The following is a 22,346-nucleotide window of genomic DNA, read 5'->3' as shown; positions in this document are numbered from 1 at the left end:
CTCTGTTTAGCAAATGATGAAATAATCAACTAGACAGAATAAAACAAACAACAACAATGCTATCCTTGACATCCTCATTATGAACCAAACATCTCCTGTAACATCCAGTACAATGCATCTTCCACACATAAGTAACTGTTTCTCCATATCTTTCTCTTTAAAGAAGTCAAAAGCTCACCCATCCCACCCTATACAGAGTGTAAAACTCCTTCCAACTTTGTAACACAGTTCACCAATTCTTTTACAGCCAATGCACTAAACAGCTCCCCTAAGCTCCCACTCCTCAAACTGAATTTCCCACAATTTTACCTAGCTGTATAAAACTATCTCATATCCTGTCCTGTCACTAGCCCAGCTCCACAATACACTGAAGTACACAAACAACAACTAAATTATACCATACTCAACACATCAATACATTTGCCAACCATATACTACTTCTTAAATCACTCAGATGTTAAAGCTCTGGACCCTCCTCTTTTAACTGGTTCACCAGTTTCCTGCCATGCAGTACCTTCACAATAAAATAAGTCAGTTCCATGTGATCACCATAAAATATCACTGACAGTGTTTCCCAAGGGACTACCCTCACACATGTTCTTTTCAGTCTCTTCATAAATCCTTCACCTATTGAAATAAACATCCAACATCATCCTTCATGTAGGTGACATATTCTTCTTTAATTCCTCCACAAGCTGTAATACAATACTATAAAGCCTCCAAAACACATTTGAAAACATAAAACCACAGCTAATTGACAAACAACTGACTAAAAAGACCAAAGTAATGTTCTGCACAAGTTTGCATGTTGGATATAACACGTGTTACACTATGACAAAAGCTAAGTAAACTGCCTCCTCTGTCTACCTCATTATCATATAACAACTGGCCTATGGAACATGTCTGTATTTCTAATACCTTGGGGTCACTCTCGAAGCAGCTTAAATATGACATTACATGTCATTAAGCTAAAGTCTAACACTAACTCTACACTCTTTGGATGCCACAAAACTTACTAATTCCTTCAGCCTGATTTAGAATCCTGTCTTCCATTATCTGTGTCTCTACAAAATGTCACAAAGACATCTAAACACTCTCAGAAATATGCAAACTTATCTTCCTCTCACCTAAAAACGAACATAACGGTATTACTCTTCAGCAAGCTGACTGGCCCCTTATTAAAAAGGGTGCATATCTCCTACTTCTTTGTCTTGTGCATAAATACATTTACAATGACTACATTTCTCCCCTTAACCATAGACTGGTCATCAGAGAAACACCTTACCAACTGCACTCACAAGTCAATACTGATTATTAGTGCCTAGGCCTAATAACTCATTCTCCTCTATGGAACACATCATCTCTATCATGACTCCAAAGCTGTGGGTGTCTGTCTCTCTCACTGTTGATCTGTGCAACATCTTTATCTACAGCACATTTAGAGAAAAGCTACTATCTAACCTGCAAAGACAGATATTCGTACTGCTTCAGTTACCCACCAATAACATAAACTAACAATAAAACTCTTAACACTAACAATTTCTATCTTCCTGTTTCTCCTTAACAAGATGTCTTCTTCATAAAAACTACCATTCCCTTCCCAAATCCTATCCTGAATCTCTAGCATGGACTAACCCCTTACCCTCTTACATGTAAACAACAACTATCCAACTGTATAAGCTCAAACGCCTGTTATACTCTGCTCCAGTAGATGTTTTCCTACATTTTGCAACTATGTATATATTTTTCACTTCTTCACTTGTACTCTGCTTTTTGTTTTAAATTCAAAGTATTCATCTACTCTCACTTTGAAACTTTGTACTATGTTTGCATGCTCAATACTTTTGTTTTGTAACTACTTTATTCACATTTTATTGTAATGTCCAGGCTGTGCTTGAAATGGGTCTATGTGTCTCAGTCTAAATACCCTTAAGAGACAAATGCGGAAATTCTTTATAAAGCAAGGCCCTATAATTTATAATACCATGCTCCCGAAAACCTTGATCAAGCTTTTTCATCAGAAGGACATATTTCCTAAGATGCTTTTCACATCATTTTTCTTTTGTAATTCCAAGGAGGACTGTGTCCAGTGCTGAAGAACTCTGTTAACTGTGAGAGTACAATGATGTACTGTTTCAGAGGGCTTCATACATTTCAACACTCTGTGTTTGTAGTAAATGTAGCCTACTGTCCCCATCGTAATTATGCATCTTAGAGTTTACAGTACAACTATAAAGCAAACAGAAACACGAGATACACTTCTGTTTTGTAGTAATGGCAGTAAATCCTCTAGAGAACAGCAAGTTGTAGATTAATGGAACATTACTTTAAAATGGCTTTAGTCTGACTGTCTCATTGACATTTATTTATTTTATTTTTATTTTACATTTGTTAACCGAGCTAGTCCAACTGGATACATGTCCATTTTCAGTGGAGGCCTGAGGAGAAAAGCTCCGCTATCTACTACATGATAACAAAAGTAAATACAAAATACATAAGGCATTTACTGTACAAATACAGAAAAGCTCCGCTATCTACTACATGATAACAAAAGTAAATACAAAATATATAAGACATTTACTGTACAAATACACAAGGCATTTGAACCACAATAAGAGGATGTAGAGAAAAAGGTGAGAGGGAGATACAGATATTACTGAAGTACTGATCAGCATAGTGAGAGACAGAGAAGTAAAATAATTTGAGTTAGCTAAAGAGTTTAGAGACAAGTATAGTTCAAAGAAAAGAGAGTAATTTCTAAGTAGGAGTGAGTAGATAAAAAAGAAAATGGAGATGAGGAAGATGAAAGGATACTGGTGATGGGAGGGGGTTAAGATTAGCTGGGGTTATTGCAGGAGCATAGCCAGTGGTTGGTTAGAAAGTGTTTCAGTTTAGTTTTAAATAGTGTTAGGGAAGTTTGGGCTGTTAGATCTGGTGGAAGTTGATTCCAAATTTTGCCAACTGAGTTTGAAAATAAAGAGTCACCTGGATGTAAAATGATTATGATACTAGGAATAAGAGTTCAAGAATGAGTTCCAGTTGTCTGAGGACTGCAGGCAAGGGGTGGGGGTGGGATTAAGGGAAGACTCTCCTTGGAAATGGTACAGGTGTGGACTGGAACTTAACTGCCAAGTATTGCATAATGGGGAAGACAAGGGCTCTTTAATGGCAAGTAGCATTCTATCAACCTGGGTGGAAAAATCTATGCTATGGTGTACCTTGTGACAATGTTGCACAGGGTAAAAATGGGGTACCCACTGTATATGGATGCTGGGCTACAATTATATCCACTTTACTCCTCTACCTGGGGGTGCAGAAAAGACTCAAAGGCCTGAGAGGCCCTTTGCAACTGAAATGGACCACATTTATAAAGAAAAATCAAACCAAGTTTAGGGAAACAAACTATACTTGTATAAAGATTATATGCTTACTGCACTGAACAGCAACAAATGTTAATATGTAGAACTCTTGCTGAAACTTTGTTTTTTTAATCTTTTTAAGCATAGAACTAATTTAATTACCTCCACTGAAAGGTGCCCATTAATAATAAGATGTTGGATATAACATGTGCTATACTATTACAATTAAATTCAGTAAGAAACTAAGAACTCAGTGTTTATAGGTTTTGCTGCTCCAATGCTGCCTCTTTGAGGAAAGTACGTCCAGTGGACATCCCAACATAGCTAAAATGGCAGCAGAAATTCCATATCCTGATCATACAATGCTGTAATCAATGCCAGAAGTCTTAATAATAAATTACCAGATCTCGAGGCACTCCTGCAATGTGAACACACCCCTATTTGTGTGTTAATAAAGACCTGTTGTCAGTGTAAAGACAACACACTCCCTCTCTGTCTTTCTACACAGACACACACACACATATATATATATATATATATATATATATATATATATATATATATATATATATATATATATATATATATATATATCAGGATTCAGAGACTATCATGCTTTTAGGTCTACACAAAACTGTGCGCACAAGTGTGTGTGTGTGTGTGTGTGTGTGTGTGTGTGTGTGTGTGTGTGTGTGTGTGTGTGTGTGTGTGTGTGTGTGAATATTTGACAGAAACCCTATTATAACCAGACTGATTCTCTATAACACACAAACTGAGCAAGTCAGTAATCACTTTGCAACATGTCATAGATCATTGTCACACCTTATGCCCTTGATGACCAAAAGAATTTTTTAAAATGCATTAGTTGAATTGCCCATAAACAAAAACACTTTCATGTTGGGGGATTTCAGTTATTTAACTATTAACTGAAATGCCTAAATTACCAACATTAAGCATACCCAGCGATTCCTTGATCTAATAAATACTAACTCGCACAAACAAACTACACCTGTGGTCAAGACTTTGGAATTCACGGACTTTAATAAGACAAACCTACTAAAACGTTATGAAGAGATCTTGCAATTTCACTATAGTATTTCCAGTTCCCATGCAGCCTCATCAGGTACTTATACCTCAACATTTTAATATCATTATCATTAATATAATTATTCGTATCTGCTAAAGTACTTAGCACAAGCAATCCCCAGCAGGACCAGGTGCAATAGGAAATCCATAAATAAGCTACCTTGGTGATCTACTCATTAACAAACTCAACAATAAAACAAAAAGAAATGAATAAGCATCTAGATCAAAAGCACAATCTACCAATATAAAGGACTCTATCAAACAGAATCAGTAAAAGGCTGGCAAACATTATCAAGAAAATCAAAGCTAAATACGAACTAACATAGAAGCTGAAACTAAAGATAATTTCAAATCCTTTTTAACTACATTAGGAAACTAAGAAGCAACACCCAGCAAAGCTTAAATTTAATTTGTATGACATTCCCTAGTCTGACCCTAAGGATATTGCTGTTCTATTGACATATACATTTAATGCTAATTGCATATCAGCTACAATAATTGAAGTTCCACAGACCCCTATTCCTTGTCTCTCTTGTGATTACCATGGAGCAAGTCTTAATTGTGATCTCTAAGGCCTAAAAACCACATCCATGGAGTATAACAATGAACATGGTTATCTAATAAATAATGCCAAATAGTCCCTGTCTGAGCCTGCACTTAACCTCTTTAACATAAAACACTCCTCAGGATATGTTCCTGAAACTTGAAAAATGGTCATTGTGATGCTCCTATACAATGGTGGTTTCACCTCAGACCCCAGTAACTATAGATCCCTGGATGCCTCTCATTCGACATCTGTTTCTTGGAACTTTAAATTACAAACTCAGACGTTTGGATCATTAAGTTTGCTGATGCCTGTATGCTCCACATTATAGTTTGCTGAACTTCAGGCACCACAATGCTACAGAAAGGAAAAGACCATGCAAATCACTGCTGTGAAAAATAGAAATACAAAAAGAAAAAAAAAAAGTGCAGTATTGTCACATTTGGTAAACATAACTTTTCTTGTGGTTACAGTATAGATGGCAATCCCCTTCAGATTAACTCAGTCATCAGAAATCTTGGTATTTTTATAGACAGCTCCCTATTCTTTGACCACAATGTTGCAACAATTGTGAGGAAATGCTTCTGTCTGGCCCAATTAATCTCCAAAAGCATCTCATCTAGGGCTTAAAAAGTTATCACACCTCTATACTCAGCCATCATCAGAACAAGTTTTTAATACAACACTCATTTTGGCATATATCTATCCAAAAACATCTTACAACTAGAAAGCTCTCAGGTTCCTGGTAAAAAAAAAAAAAAAAACCTCACATCATCTAAAGACCCTAAATTACCAATTCAGGTTCAAAACTCTTTTTCTGTACTCTTGTAGACTCTTGTGTGGTGACTTAGGTCTTCATTTTTGTACCAAAAAGGGCCCTGCCCTCTTCCATGGCCATCACCTCTACAAAACAAATGTCTCCACAAACATCCATAAAAAGGATATACATTTCTATCAACAAACAACTAGAACCTGCTAGAGGGATGCATTCATCTCTCAGTGCCTGCCCATTCTTTAGAATAAACTGCCTACACATATTAACCAGATGGTACCCTAAATGCCTTTAAGAAGAATCTTGACAATTAGATGACTATCGATAAATACTCCCCAGTCAAACCTGCTTTGCCTTTCTGTAGGCACGGGGTGAATCGTGAGGGTGGGTGCTGCCTTGGCATGAATGGTTCTTACATTGATTCTTCCTTGTAGTCTCAATGAAATTACATGATACTGTGTTGTGTACTGTAGCCCCCAGACACTATGTTATGTACTGTAGCCCCCAGACACCATGTTATGTACTGTAGCCTCCAGATGCCGTCGTGTACTGTAGCCCCCAGATACCGTGTTGTACACTACAGCCCCATTTACAAAGCCTGCATAGATAAGCCATAGCTGTTACATGCACAGTAGCTTAAACTACATGTGCGCAAGGACTGTGCACTGAAGAACAATAGAGATTTACATGAGGAAATCTTTATGAAACTTTCTTTATAAACACTTTAACAGAAAGCTTATTTCAGTAACACAAACTGAAAGCTGCATATAATTTATACCTTGTTTTAGTGGTAGTGCAGGAAAAAATCCTACGGGACTTTTAAGTATAATATATTTTACATAATTATATAATAATTGTGAAACTTTTATACCTGAAAATAAAATGAGTCAATAAAGGGATATTATGATTCTGACAAAGTAGAACATGATGTTAATCTTCATTCATTCCTTACTGATGGGTGTCAGTTCCGTCCTCGGAACTGAATCAGACATTATAACAAGCTCACTCCAGCCAAAAAACTCTCAAGCTAAGCTTTTACACATAGTGTCCCTCTCCCTATTACCTTAGATCTCGTTTGCCGCGTACGAAACAAGATGTGTCAGGCCAGCTCTCAGCTAAGTCAGTTAAAATTTTTAAATACTATTTTAAAATTGTTTATTGCCTTTCTTAAGAACTTATTTTCTCTATGTTTAATCACATAATCTGGTGTATCTGTGTGTCTCTCTCCCTTTTTCTGGTTATTCTACCAAGTTTGGTACTCTTTGTACCATCGCTGGTACAGGCCTTTCCCTTACTCCTTGGGTATTTTTCTTCCCATTGTTGGTAATCTCCTTTTTGTTCCTGTCTTCTGTTTAAAAAAAAAAACAAAAAACAATATACATATATATATATATATATATATATATATATATATATATATATATAAAACTTTCCTGTCTGTACTGCGTGACTGTATTTTTTTCACTTCTGCTCTTTTTTTACTTTGATTTGTCAGATAAAAAAGGAACCATGGGCTTCAAACGTTGTGATCAATGTGATAGAAAAATGCCCAATCCTGCGTGTATTGTCTAGGGTTACCTCACCTTTCTGTGAAACCCCCTTGTGAAATTGCAAAGGCTTCAGCTCCCATACATTAGTGGAGCATAAGAACAAGTTGATGTTGAAAGGTTTACCGAAATCTCCTTTTATGAAGGCTATCTCTGAGTTGGAGGGCTCACCCCCTCCTAAGAGAGAACATAAAAAGAGGAGCAAATCCTTACCCTCCTCTCCTCATGACACTGAAACTAAACAATTGGAACCGAGACAAAAAGTCCCGAAATTGGCAATATCCTCAGCTCTGGGGCCTAAATCTTCAACGTCAGCACCAATTTCAGTTCCAAGACAACAACCAGCTTCGATGCTGTCTTCTTCTTCGGCACCTATGTCGTCTGCACCGACCATGACGTCTCCGACAATTTCTACAGCAATGGCACCGACCCACCTTTCAGCACCAAAAATAGTTGTCCCAGCTCCAGTTACTTCCCCCCTTCCTGTACTTCATATTCATCTTTCAACCTCAGTGCCAAAAGATGAAATCACTCCCCGGACCAGATATTCCCTCGCAGTGGACCCATTTGTTGGCCAGCAATACAGCCCCTTTATAGAGTGCCCTACTTCACCTTCAGGGATATCCACCTGCTCCTCCAAGAGTCTTTCAGAATTTGACATAGTGACACTTGTGGATCAGTTCTTAGTGGCCAGAGGAATATCAACTCTATCTAAGCCCTCCCTTCCATCTGGAGCCAAGGGATCTTCTCCAAGGAATCCACAATATTTTCCTCCTTCAACCTCCTTGCAGGTTTCGGAGCATTTGTCACTGAAGCCAACCCTGGTTCCAGCTTATTCTTTACTGGTGGTAGATCTTACCACAGTATCAGAGCCTACCCTTTGGCCTTCAACTCTGCTGGAGCCAGGCCATCCTCGGGACCGAGACTGGTCTGTCGACACTATGTTCCCTGGTACAGCGTCTCCTTTTTGCCCATCTGCCATGTTTATGGTCAATTTGACAGAGCCGTCTCCTCCCATGGCTCCCTCTCTCGCAGTGGGTTTTTCGAAGTGGGGTGTGACCCCTGTCCAGAGGTTCTCGGTTCCAGGCTCCCACCCCTCTTTGGGAGGAACTGCTTTTCAGATGATGGAGAGGGTGCTGGCCTCTGCAGCCTCTCAGTTGGTCCCTCCGGAACTGTTGATCCACTCTTTCCCGCCCTCTGAGCCACAGTTGATGCCACCCACTACTCATGGATATCAGACTCGGGAACCTCAAGACACCCTTCAACAAGATTCCCCCTCTGCAGGATCCCCCTCAGATGCTCCTGTTGAGGAGGTTCCTAGCAAGAAATCATGCAAGAGGAAGCACGTGGATTCCCCAGAGGAATCTCTGCTCTGACCGAAGATGCGGACTACGATGAAGGGAAAGGATCCGAATGGTCGCCCCCTGATGATGTCTCCTTTGCAGACATCTTAGTAATCTTGAAGCAGTGCGGTGATTTGAAATCCACCACCCCTTCCTCTGAGGAGTCTGTATTCTTGCAGACCATCTCTAATTTGTCCATGAGGCTGATTTCCCACTCAACTGAAGGGGTGGCTAGAGCAGCAGGTGCAAGTGTTGTTACCAGACATCACGCCTGGATGTGTCTATGTGAGTTCATAGATCCTTTTAAGTCTTCCTTCCTAAATGCCCCTGTAGAGGCCTCCTCTCTTTTTGGCCCAAAGGTAAAAGACACTTTAGTCAGGTGTGAAAAGGATGGTAAGACCTTGTCTGCTGTAGGTGTATGTTTTTCCACACCTTAATGTTCCTATTCCAGGAATCAGAGGAGTGGAAAGATGTGGTACAAAAAATCCCAAGGTCCTTTCTGTGACACACGTGGTCTGTGTAACCAGGGCTCCACTGATTCTTTCTCTGGACAGCCCTATCCTGAAGAGCTCCTGAAGAGAAGCCTGATTCCTTGTCTCTGGATGCAGTCAGGGGTAATTTTTCTTTGCACCACCTTGCCTAGCAAAAAATAACCTCAGACTCTTGGGTGCAGGCGATAATTACCAGAGGTTATCACACCCCCTTCAATATTTTCCGAAGGCCTTTAAGGCACATCCCCGACGTACCACTCTGTCAAAGGGAATCAGCAGCTCTAGAAATCCAAAAGCTGCTTCAAAAAAGAGTTATCCAAACAGCCCCTCCAGACCAAATAGAATCCGGTTTTACTCAAGGTTCTTTTTAGTGCCAAAGAAGGGGTTCCTATTACATAGACAAATTGTTGAAACTTCGAACGTAATAAGGTCAAACCCATATGTTCGAAGTTTCAAAAATTCAAACATCTAAAATAAAAAAAAAAAAAAAAAAAAAAGAAAAATCCTAACTAACTGCTGTAAGCACTGTAGTGCGATCTCGGAGTTGTTATATTTAAAGAGAGGGGGTGTGGGGGGTGCAGGGGTGCTTGTCCCTCTGCTTACTACCGTCAGCTAAGTTTTTTCTTCTTCTTTTTTTTTGTTACGTATTCGAACTTTTGCAAGTTCGAACATATAGTTTCGACCATATGGCATTCGAACTTGTAAAAGTTTGATTACGTAATATGAAGATCCAAAGAAGACAGGGGACTGGAGGCCAATTCTGGACCTCAGCATCCTAAACAATTTCATTCAGCAAGCAAAATTCTGGATGGTCAGGGTACAGTCTATACTCCCCTTCCTAGGCAAAGATGACTGCATGTGCTCTATAGATCTTCAAGATGCGTATTACCACATAAAAATGGACAAACGCTCCAGAAGATTTCTCCGCTTCTGACTGGGAGCCAATCACTACCAATTCCGAGCACTGCCCTCTGGTCTCGCCACAGCCCTCAGAGTGTTCACCAAATGCTTGGCAGTGGTAATAGCTCACTTGAGACTGCAAGTATTCTGGGTGTTTCCATATCTAGATGATTGGCTCACTGACCCAACCAAGCATCTACTAGTCTTAGTGAGCCATTACACCGTACATCTCTTGAAACACCTAGGGATAACAGTAAACAAGGACAAATCCAAACTAATCTCTTCTCAAAGACTGGAGTTCATAGGGGCAGAATTCAATACCCAGTCTTGCTTAGTCTACCTCCCTCTTCACAGGATGCAGAGACTCAGATCGCAATTCAGAGTAATACTCAGTCAAAGTCTCAAATACTCAGACAAAGTCCCAGCTTGAACAGTCCTTCAACTTCTAGGGTCCATGGCAGCATCTATAACAATGGTCCAACTGGCAAGACTGCACATGGGGCTTCTTCATTGGCTTTTGCTAACACAATGGTCCCCTTTAAATCTCCTCATGAACATTTCAGATCAGGATAACAAATTGGTGCAAACAAGACTTAATTTGGTGGATGAAGCCAGAAGAGAACCTATGGAATTGACCTCCCCCCCCCCATCTCAGCCCAAAGCCATAGTGACCATGGATGCCTCCCTTATTGGGGGGGGGCACTACCAGGGAAAGATTGCCCAAGGCACTTGGTCATCCATAGAGGCCAATGTGCATATCAGTGTTCTAGAACTGAGGGCTGTGCTTCTAGCGTTGCAAGCATTTCAATCTGTTCTCCCTTCAGGAACAATGGCCAACCAGTCCGACAACATGTCAGTAGTCTGGTACATCAACAAACAAGGTGGAACCAAGTCCTACCCATTGTGTTGAGAGGCCATGAGAATTTGGCAATGGGTGATAGCTTCCAACCACTTTCTGATAGCAATGCATATTCCTGGGGATTCTAGCGTGATTGCAGACAAGTTGAGCAGATGCATTCTCCTGCACCAGGAGTTGTCCCTCAATCCTGTCATAGCGCAGAAGATATTCAGTTGCTGGGGCCAGCATTGTTGCGATCTATTTGCACCCCCCACAAATCACAAATGCAGCAGCTACTTTGCCCTAATTCCCCCGAAGTGGGAGTCCCTGAGGGATGCTCTTGTACACGGTTGGCCCACGGGACTTCTTTATGCTTACCCACCATTTCTACTGATTCCCCAATTCTTGATGAAGGCTCATCGGTTGAAAAGCAGAGTAATCCTTATTGCACACTACTAGCCATGACAAATTTGGTTCCCCTTCCTTTGGCCTCACCTACTACAGCAACCTTGGATTCTGGATCCAACTCTGGAACTACTATCGCGTTCACAGGGATTGACATATCCAAATTTATCGAACCTCAAGCTGACAGATTGGTTGCTCCACTTCCAGTGATTGCTAGGCAGAACAACCTGTCCTCCCCTGTCAGTCACATTCTTCTGGCTTCCCATAAACCATCTACCAGGAAACTTTATCTCAGCAAATGGAAGAGATTCATTATTTGGTCTCACGAAAAAAGAATAAATCCTTTTTCGGCTCCGCTATTGGTGATTTTGGATTATCTATCTAATCTCCTTCATTCTGGAGCTGTAGCTTCTTCCATTAGAGTACACTTGGCAACAATTTCTAACTTCCACAATGGTTTTGAAGGCTCCTCCTTAATCTCTCACTGTCTCTGTAAAACCTTTTTGAAGGGAGTTTTACATATCAGACCCCTCTTCAAACAACCGATTGAGCCATGGAATTTGACACTGGTTCTAAAAGCATTGACTCGTCCTCCTTTTGAATCTGCCACCATATGTGACAAAGTTTTTATCCTGGAAAACCTTACTCTTGTTGGCCATTACTTCACCTAGACGTATTTCTGAGTTATAAGCCTTATGTATAAAACGTGCCTACATGGTCTTCCATAAGGACAGAGTATCACTATGGACTAATCCCTCTTTTTTACTTAAGGTTGTTTCTGATTTCACTATTAATCAAACAAGTGATCTACCAGTCTTCTTTCCAAATTTCTCCAATAAAGGAGAATATTCATTGCATTTGCTTGATGTGCACAGAGAACTGCATTTTTACCTTGACAGATCTAAATCCATACGGAAGTCTGACCAATTATTTATATCATACTCAGGCCCGAAATTGGGAAAAATCAATTTCCAAAGTTAACTTATCTAATTGGTTGAGAGACTGCATTTCCTTTATTTGTCAATGAAATAAGGCTTCTATACCTTCTAAGACCAAACCACATTCCATGAGATCAGTCACAACATCTGTTACTTTACATGCAAGAGCTTCCACATTTGTGTAGCAGCAACACAGGCCTCTCCTCATACCTTTATCATGCATTACAAGTTGGATATGGTTTCCAGGGAGAGAGCCTCCTTTGGTTCAATGATACTCAGGAATATTCTTCCATAGGGCCTCCCAGGAAACAAGGTAGCTAGGGACTTTGTCCCATCAGTAAAGAATGAATGAAGATTAACAACATCAGATAAAGAAGTTATGTTCTTACCATAACGTTCCATCTGTGTTGTTGATCTTCATTCATTCATTACAACCCACCCACCATCCCCCTCCGAATGACTCTTGGAGGTTCGGCTATGGTCCTATCCTATGATAAGGAAGTTTCTCAGAACAAGCCTCTGCTTTTCTCTCTGTAATTTGTCCTTTCCTTATGAGAAAACTCAATCTGAGGTAATACGGGGAGGGGCACTATGGGTAAAAGCTTAGCTTGAGAGTTTTATTGGCTGGCGCGAGCTTGTTATAATGGCTGACTCAGTTCCGAGGAAGTAACCGACACCCATCAGTAATGAAAGAATGAGAATCAACAACATAGATGGAAAGTTGTGGTAAGAACATAACTTCTTTTCTTATATCATCTGCCTGAAGGAGTTGTAAGTATAAATAGTGTCATACTAAGTGTGAGTGGCATGCTAACAGTCCTATTTGGTTTTGAGATGTTCTTTTAATGCTTTGTGCTTAGTTTATGTTCATAATTCAGACTAGATTATTCCAAAGTTTGGTCTAATGATAATAATAATAATCAGACCTGGTACTCCTTTAGTGTATCCATTGGGTCTATACTCTCCATCCCATCTTTCAAAACCACTCTGAAAGACGTTCTAGCTAAAATCTGGCTTTGTTCTTGCTCAAAACCAGGATAAACTATATCCCTAAAAGTGACCACGTACCTTTTCACTTCTTAGACCTCCTCATCCCTTCTTTACTTCCTTACTGCTCTCCGATTCTTTTCCCTGGCCTTCTCTCTAAATACACCATGAGCCTGCTTCTCCATCACTTCATATTGCAATTCCTCTTTGTATTAGACTAACTTACCTTTAATTTCGCTACGAACTGTCTAAAATTTCTCTGAATATTAGATTGCCATATACCTTATATCAATTCTTAACCAATGTTTTTATAGTATGTCTAATTTGTTATAATTATTTAAACTGCAGATGTTTTTTTTTTATTTTTGAAGTTTGTAAAATTATTGTTCTTAAAATGTTTGGTAAGAATTTGGAGATTTTCTCCCCCCGGCCTCTACTGAAAATTGGCTTCTACCCAGTTGTTTTTCCCCAGAAATCAAATGTCAATAGATAAATAAATAAAAATAATCATCTGAAAGAGTCATCTCTGGCTGTTGCATCCAGGATATGACAGTGGAGTAACTTACGATAGAAAGCTGGGGCTGGTTTACACTTCAAACAGAGTACAGATGGTTATCACTTTAAACAGCACAGAGATCTCATATCCATTCTTTTTTTACTGCTTCGAGTCCATTTGAAAATAGTTTAAATCTAACTGCTTTGACTTTTGAATAGATTTAAAGAGGCCCTGGAAAACCAATGTGTGACTTTGGTGCTGGTACTGAGATATTGCCAAGTGTGTTCTCAGAAAGAGTAAATAAAAACTAATTGCAAGTAAAGATACTGTTGCAAGGTGAAAGGAACATTTTCAGAAACTTGTGAATCTGGTAAACATGTCTTCCTCTGAGGATACATAGCCAGAAGCAGAAGATGTTGGAACTGAAATGGATTCAGGGCACTGCAGTCATTAAAAACTATGATAAGGCTGTCGTACAGCATTATAACCATGCAGAAATGCTGAAGACACTAGACTCATTGGGATGAGTTTGATTAACATGTCTTTTTAGTGCAGCATGGAAGGCTGTGATAATATCTTTGGACTAGCAAACTGGAGTAGCACTCCCCATTTTCAGAAAGGGAGACAAAAGGGTGTACTCCACATACAGATGGAGAACTGTCTCTCAGCATCCATGGGGAAGTGTATGCCATCGTGCTAAAAAGTAGACTTTATCCAATAAAGCAATTCAAATTCTGTTTGGGCTACTGGACTACCAAAAGGTGAATCATCTCTTTGTCCTTGTACAGATTGTGGAGAGATCATTGGAGTTTACTGGTATACCTGCAGGTAATTTGTGTACTTAGAGAATAAAATGTCTTGTGGTAAGAGCAGAACAGTATGGGGTCGAAAGGCCATTGCTGTGTGCTCTTCACTCCATTGACTGGAGAAGTGAGAGTGTTTTTTTTCACATTTTCAGTAACAAGTTACTTCTTGTGAATGAGATTGTCATAAAATGTCTTGTGGTAATAGCAGAACAGTATGGGGTCGAAAGGCCATTGCTGTGTGCTCTTCACTCCATTGACTGGAGAAGTGAGAGTGTTTTTTTCACATTTTCAGTAACAAGTTACTTCTTGTGAATAACACGTGATATACTGAACAAGATAAATCAACTTTATGGTATAAGGTCACCACTATAAGCCAGTATGTTAAAGCAAGCATTATATATTTAGGATTTGAGGCTTAAGCATGCTAATGAGGGAACACCATTATTTGTGCCCTGCATGACTAATGAGACGAGGTAGTGAAGGCTATTCCAGATTTTGTGGATTATCTGGCACTGTTTTTTTGATTAACTGCCCTTATCCACAGGCAGTATGTAGTTGACTTAATGCTGTAAATTTAGTTATTTGGTGACTGGTACTTAAGCAAAACATGTTGTATAAATACCCATTCTGGTGGTCTTGTACAAATTTAGGGGATAGACTAAGTCTATATTATTATGCCTGGCCTAAATATTTATTATTAACATTAATTTTGCAGTTTTAACTGTAAACAGTGAAATTAGCACAGCAAAGCACTTTTCATTTCACATGTGAAACAGCAGTTTTCACTTACATTAAGTTCAGTATATGAATTTTCATAATTACAAAATGTGAAGAAACATTAAGGCTAAATTTGTTAATGCAGATTTATCAGGCTGCTCATAATGCAGTTAGAATGAATATGCCAAAGCTCAGATCAATGCATCAAGGAAGGAAGTGCCAGTTCTACCTGTGATTATGTATTCAGACAAACATAATGGGACAGAAATTCAAATAGTTATTAATCATTCTGACTTTTTATGTCAATTGAATTGTTTTAAAACTACCCAGAGCTGTGTTCAATATGACTATTTCTACTCAGACTGTGGATAATAATTCACATAAAGTGATTTGAAAGAGGTTTTCAGATGCCTAAAGTTTCTTTGTAGTAAAAATGCTTCTTATCAAGTGAATTGTTTTTCTGTTACAGATACTGTAAACTAATGGAAAGAGATAGTTTAGGGTAGTTATACCTAACTGTTTTCAAGGTGCCACTGTAAAACATGTCATAAATTGATATGTAATTTCAAACAGGAGATAATATACCAGTAAAGGATAATTTTTCATATATCCCCACTTCAGAGATGGCCTCTTACATAACTTCCCTCTCTACTAATCACTTAAGAGTTCCTCAAATAAAGAAAGATCTTCAAAATGAAACAGAACAGGGGAGTTAGATGGCAAAGAGGTAGAATAAAGGGTATTTAGAAAAGGGAAACTATAAAAAAGAAGACCTTTATGGGCTGATTTTTTCTCCCTTGATTTACTTACCAACCATGTTACTCAAGAACATTACAAATATGGACATGCTGGTATTAGAAGACTTGATACATATAAGAATTATTAGACCGACTACTGCAGTTAATATAGAGAAATTTACAGCATCTAGTCCAAGTGAACTTAAACTTCTACAAGAATCCACATTATGTAAAAAATTAAAAACATAGCTTATGATTTGACAGTAGTTAATTAATTAATTTGTGCTTTGTTGACTGGGTTAATCCCACAAGGTGGTATTTACACTAATAGGGGAAATTTGGCCAGAGCATCAGGGAACTTCCCCTACTCATCATACCAGTGATCATACTGGGACACAATTCAGTGTGTGGCGCTTTCTGTTTTCCATTCTGAGTGCGAAGGCAGCTCGGAGAAGCAGGACGCATGGAGGAAAAGGAAAGTGTGGTAGGTGCTATGGAGAAGGAAAATACTGTTAATTGAACAGCTGTTGAAGATAACATGATGGAGAAGGAGTTGGAAGAGGCCAGGAAAGAGGAGAACGGTAGCGATAATGTAAATGAGGTGAAAGGAGGGGAAAAGCGGGCAGAGGATGTCACAATACTAGATTCCGAAGATATTTTTCAGCAAAATTTGTTTGCAATGGATATTTCTACAACAGGATGTGCTATTACAACCCTCCAATCGGGAGGATTGCAGGATGTCTACTTGAAAGAATTACTACATCAAAGTGAGCCAGAAAGCAAAAAAGTAGCATCATGGGGAGAGATAATGGAAAAAAATTCAAGAGAATGAAAATACACAGGAGAAGGAAGAAGAAAAGAGATTGTACATGCAAACAGCGAGAGAGAGAGAGAGAGAGAGAGAGTGTAAGAAAAGAAGGAAAAAAGGTAGAAATTAGAAGAAAATTTCATGTAAAGATAGGCAACAAGGTGGAGAAGGATCTAGACAGGTATGAGGTATGGGAGAGCATCACAGCACCACTGGGGATAGAACCCAGATAGGTAAGAGCCTTTATTTGTATTAATAAGGATATACTTTGACATTTTCTTTGAAGAGGCTCACCATATGGAAAACATTATACAGGAATATAATAAAAGAAAAGACATTAATCCATGGAACTCATATGTAATTTAGGCTTTCAATAGAGAAGCCAAAAAGAAAGCATTTGTGCAATTTAGAACTGAAATTGAAACAGATGATTTGAAAGAGTATTTAAAGACTATATGTAGAGAGATTTTGCATATGACAAAAATATATGATAATAGAGGCTTATGGACTGGGGGGAATGTGGTGTAATAGGGTCTACATTAGTTCATCGAAATGTCTGAAGTTTGAACGCCATATGTTCGAATGTCAAACCACGAACTGCAAAAACATTGAAGTCTTAAAACAGCGATTTTTTTTCCCTGGGAAAAAAATCGCTGTTCCAAGAAACCCACACACAACACTAACACACCAAAACAACATCAATCCACACACATACACTCAAAATCCTACATCTAACCCTACACTAAACTGTACATACACTACTACCTATCCACTTACCTTAACCCAAACCCTAACCCTAAGGTCCGTTACTATCGCACACTCACCTGACCTGCACCCTAACCCTAACTCACCTATCCCGCCCCAACCCTAAAGTCTTTCACTGTCGCACACCCACCTCACCCATGCCCTAACCCTAGCTCACATAACCCGCGCCCTAACAGCCACACAATCGCACACTTACCTGAACCCGACCCGTAACTTCCCACCACAGTCCTGATACAAGCGAAGCCACAGAAACGGCCCACTGAATTCTTTCCTTGGGAAAGAATTTGGTGGGCCGTGGCTTTGTGATTACTAGTGTTCGAACTTTACAGTTCGAACATCTGGTATTTGATATTCAGCCATTTTGATGGACTGATATAAAACCCATGTAATATTGACAATGTAAGATGAAATAATTGTGCATTCACCTAATATATTTAACATTGAAGGAAACAAAGGTATTGCAAAATATTGGGTACAGTCTTAGACATGTCTTTTATGTGGTAAGGATGATCATTTAATTAACAACTGTGATAAAATAAAATGTTTTATATGTGGAAAAATGGGATATGAAGCAAAGGAATGTAAACAGAAGTGAATAAAATGTGAAAAGATAGGTCATTCTTGGATGGATTGTACAAATTTAGAAAAACATACACACGAATTGACAGTACAGGAGCAAGAGAAGGAAGAAATTGTATTAGACACGAAAGAGGACATACAAAATGAACAAGTAAATGAAGTCGAAGTAAGAATGGATGTGAAAGAGAGTATGAATGAAATAAAAGATAAGGAAGGAAATTAGGAAGATGAGGTAAGTAATTCAGGTGATGAAGGAGAAAGTAAATAGGTAAAAGGAAGAAACAAAAGAGGTTCCATACGTAAAAGAGTAAAAGATAGGAAATGTAAGTTTAAAAATTTAACTATAGGGGAAAACAAAAAGGAAAAGGATAAAGACAAAATTAATTTGCTATAATGATAATCTTATCCATTAGCATCAACAGCATGAAGAATATTCATCATAGTTTAGGAGTATTAGAATGGTGTATGACATTAGATATGGATAGTATAGCACTTATAGATATTAGAATAACAACAGATGAAGAAAGAGAACAAATAAATGATTTATGGGAAGGCAAAGTAATTTGGAATTTAGGTATTGAAAAATGCTCTGGTATAGTCATCCTGTGTAAAGAATGGATAGATATTTTAGATTATAGACTAGTACTCATTGGAAGAATAGTAATACTAGATAGAAATAAGGTATAAAAATGGGTTTATAGAGTAATTACACTTTATGCATGCATTTTACAGAACCAAAGAGAAATCATGTTTAGAAAAATAATGGATCATGTAAATTTAAACATGTAAGTAATCGTAATGGGGGACTTCAATTGTGATTTAAGACACAGATGTAAAGAAGGAGCAGATGCTAAAGTAATTCTAGATATGATTAAATGTAATAAAATGTACTTATGGGAAAATAAGAATTGCACATACAAAAGAAGCAATTTAGGAACTGAAACTAACCATTTTATAGTTTCAGACAGCTTGAGTATACTACATCAAGGGTGTAGAATCACAGGATTTTCAGACCATTTAGCCATATGGATAGAGATACAAGAAAAAAGGAATTATATAAAAATAGGCAAAATAATAAAAAGAATTAATGAGTCAGAAATGAATGAACAGGCAAAATACATAATACTACAATTATGGCAAGATCACACAAGTATGAGGGACTTTTGTAAAGACTGGACAAGTTGGTGGATCAGTTTGAAAGAAAATGTAGAAAAAAGGTATTAAAATGGCAAAAATTGAAAAGACTACAGGATTTTTATGTATATTAGGAACTTAGTAACCAAATGTTCAAAACCATAACAAGTAATAGTGAAGAGTTTATAGAAAAAGAAAGAAAGCTGTATGAAATGAATCAAGAAAAAATGAAAATAAGATTGTTTAAACAAAGATACTTTTTGCAAGGAAAGAAGAAAGAAATAGCACCATACTTAAGTACCATGGTTAAAAATACAAGAATAATGAGAGAATTAAAAGGTGGAAAAGGCACCATACTAAATACACAAGAAGAAAATATGAAAACAATCAAAGAATATATTGTAGAGACATTCTCAATAAGTGGCATCACATTAAAAGATAGATGGGAATTAAACAAGTTAACTGAAAAAGACAATAAAAGGATGGAGGAAAAGATTACAATAATAGAATTAGAAAACGTACTTAGGACAGTAAATGTAGAATCAGCTACAGGGTCAGATGGAAATGAATATTTAATGCACAAAAACATGCAAGAATGGCAGAAAGAATATTTCTTAGAAGTAACGAATGAATGGTTTGAAAACAGTATAAATGATGAACGTTATGCTTAGGGGTAATGAAATTCATATGGAAAAAGGGAGAAAAAAATGGATATAAGAAATTGGGGACCATTGGTAGTAAATAATATAGATTATACGATTTTCATGAAAATAACAGAAAAAAAGAATAGTAAACAAAGTTAATAAATTATTTGAAACAATCTTTGGAACTAGAAGTAAAGGAAATCAAGAACTGTTAATATTAATAAGAGAATTGGTAGATGACATAACGAACAGAAGAACAGAATTAAAATATTAATAGGCAATGTAAACAAAGCTTTTGATAAAAATCAACACAAAGCAGTGCGGAAAATTTTAGAGAGCTATAATATAAGTAATAAAATAATAAATGTTCTGAGGTCAGTGTACATGGAAAACAAAGTAAGATTGGTAATCAAAGGCTGGATAAGTGAAATTATAAGACTAAGAAGTCGTATCAAACAAGGCTGTCCAACCAGGAGCATCTTATTTCCATTAATTATGAATGCAGTGGTCACTGAAATTAATTCAGTACTGGAAAAGGCTAGATATCAGACACCAGACGGAATTATGATTGCAGTCATGTTTGCATATGCAGATGGATAAGTGTTAACAGATGAGAATACAGAAGGGATGAAAACAGCCATAGAAATGCTCAAGAAAGAACTTAGGGAAACTTTATCCTGTGAACTTGCTTCTACATTGTTTGTATATATCAAATCTGTAAAATGTCTACATTGTTTATAACTGTTTTTAATTGTAACTGTCTGTCTTGGAGCTTTTCTCCCCGGGCCTCTGCTGAAAATGGACATGATTCCAATCGGACTATCCAGGTCAACAAATGTAAAATAAATAAAATAAAATAAATAAATAAGATGCTAGGATTGACTCTTAATAAAGAAAAAGTAAAGGACTAGTTTTTGGGAGAAATACAAGGCACTAAAATTAATGAAGAAAATATAGAAATCTTAGGAATAAAGTTTGACAATGAACAATTAAGACAACAACAATGGAGAGATATGATAATTAAAATACAAGGTCTTTGCATATTTTGGAGAACATTTAGTCTGTCGTACAGGAAAAAGGCTTATTTAAGTAACTCCATAATATTAGTTAAAATTATACATTTAGCTAATGGACGCACAATTTCTTTAACATTAGAAAAGGATTTAATAAATGTAATGTTTATGTCAAGACTACACCCAATGAAAAGAGGCACTCTTTATGTAAGTAACAATGAAGGAGGGTTGAGCTTGTTGCACCCAATTGCATATTTTTTTGTTAAACTTGTATAAACTATTAGTAAACAGGAAGGATAAAGAAAAGTTACTAACAAAAATCATAGAAGGGAAACATAAAGCAGTTTGGTAAAGGCTGGAATATTTAAAAAGAAGTAAAAAAGTTCATTGTATGGGCATGAAACTATATCAAGAGAAAATACTGCTATGGAAAATTGATATAGGAAAGACAGAAAAAAATAGAAGGATGTGGTATGAAAATAAAATGGAAAAATGTTACTATGTTTATCCTTGGAAACATATAAATAAAGAGGAGATCAAAGCAGTAAAATGAGAATTAATAGGTACACAAAACATGTAGAATGTACATATTTTTTGTGGAGGTTATCAATAAGTAAGTTACAGGTCAAGGCAAACATGCCATATAAGACAATAAAAGATATAATTTATTTACATTGTGGTGAATTAGAGACAACTGAACATGTTTTTATAAAGTGTAAAAGGACATTTAAACTGTGGAAGGAGATATATGACAAAGGCCACTTAAAGGAATTGGAGAACACTGAATGTATTAATATGCACGTGATTGAATATGGACATTATAAAAATGCAAAACAAAAGGATATATATTGGATGCAAAATTATTTTGTATAATATGGATAACACGGAATGAAAGAATTAATGAAGTAAAATACAATGGAAAGTAGATATTAGAGATTTTGAAGAAAGTAAGACTTTGGTTGTGGAGAAAGGAGTTGGAGGATTAAAACAATTGAAAGTTTAATGTAAATGTAATAAGAATCATCTTATAAATATTGTAAATAATGCAAATATTTGTTGAAAAGTTGAACATAAGATGCATATATTTGTAAACACAATAAAGAACCCCTACTCTTTTCAAAAGGTGCTTATACATCTACCTGAGCTACCACCAATTCAGTTAGATGGGGTCTTGATTTAATGTTTCATCTGAAGGATGACACACTCAGGAGTTCAACAACCCCTTATGTTTCACTGCAGTGTCAAAAATCGATCTATCTGGTGTAGGAATAGAACCCACAGTCTTCTGCACCAAAGGTGAGTATGCTACCTGCTGTACCACTGACACCTGACACTGATAATGACCTAAGAACATTCCCATTGAACCAAATGACTAGGGCAGTGGACTCAATAAGAAAATGTCATCTATGCATTATAACTTAAGGACTATTGATATAC

General features: G+C 37.4%; 1 protein-coding gene across 3 annotated transcripts in view; it reads right to left on the bottom strand.

The window, feature by feature from the left end:
• Positions 1-22,346, bottom strand: part of LOC122799279 (EMI domain-containing protein 1-like) — a 1,823,504-nt gene that overhangs the window by 234,144 nt on the left and 1,567,014 nt on the right. The window lies entirely within an intron of this gene.

The sequence above is a fragment of the Protopterus annectens genome, chromosome 4.part0, assembly GCF_019279795.1.
Source record: "Protopterus annectens isolate FY-2018-M chromosome 4.part0, PAN1.0, whole genome shotgun sequence".
NCBI lineage: Eukaryota > Metazoa > Chordata > Ceratodontiformes > Protopteridae > Protopterus > Protopterus annectens.
The sequence above is the reverse complement of the archived record's forward strand: the minus strand, read 5'-3'. Positions and strand labels throughout refer to the sequence as shown.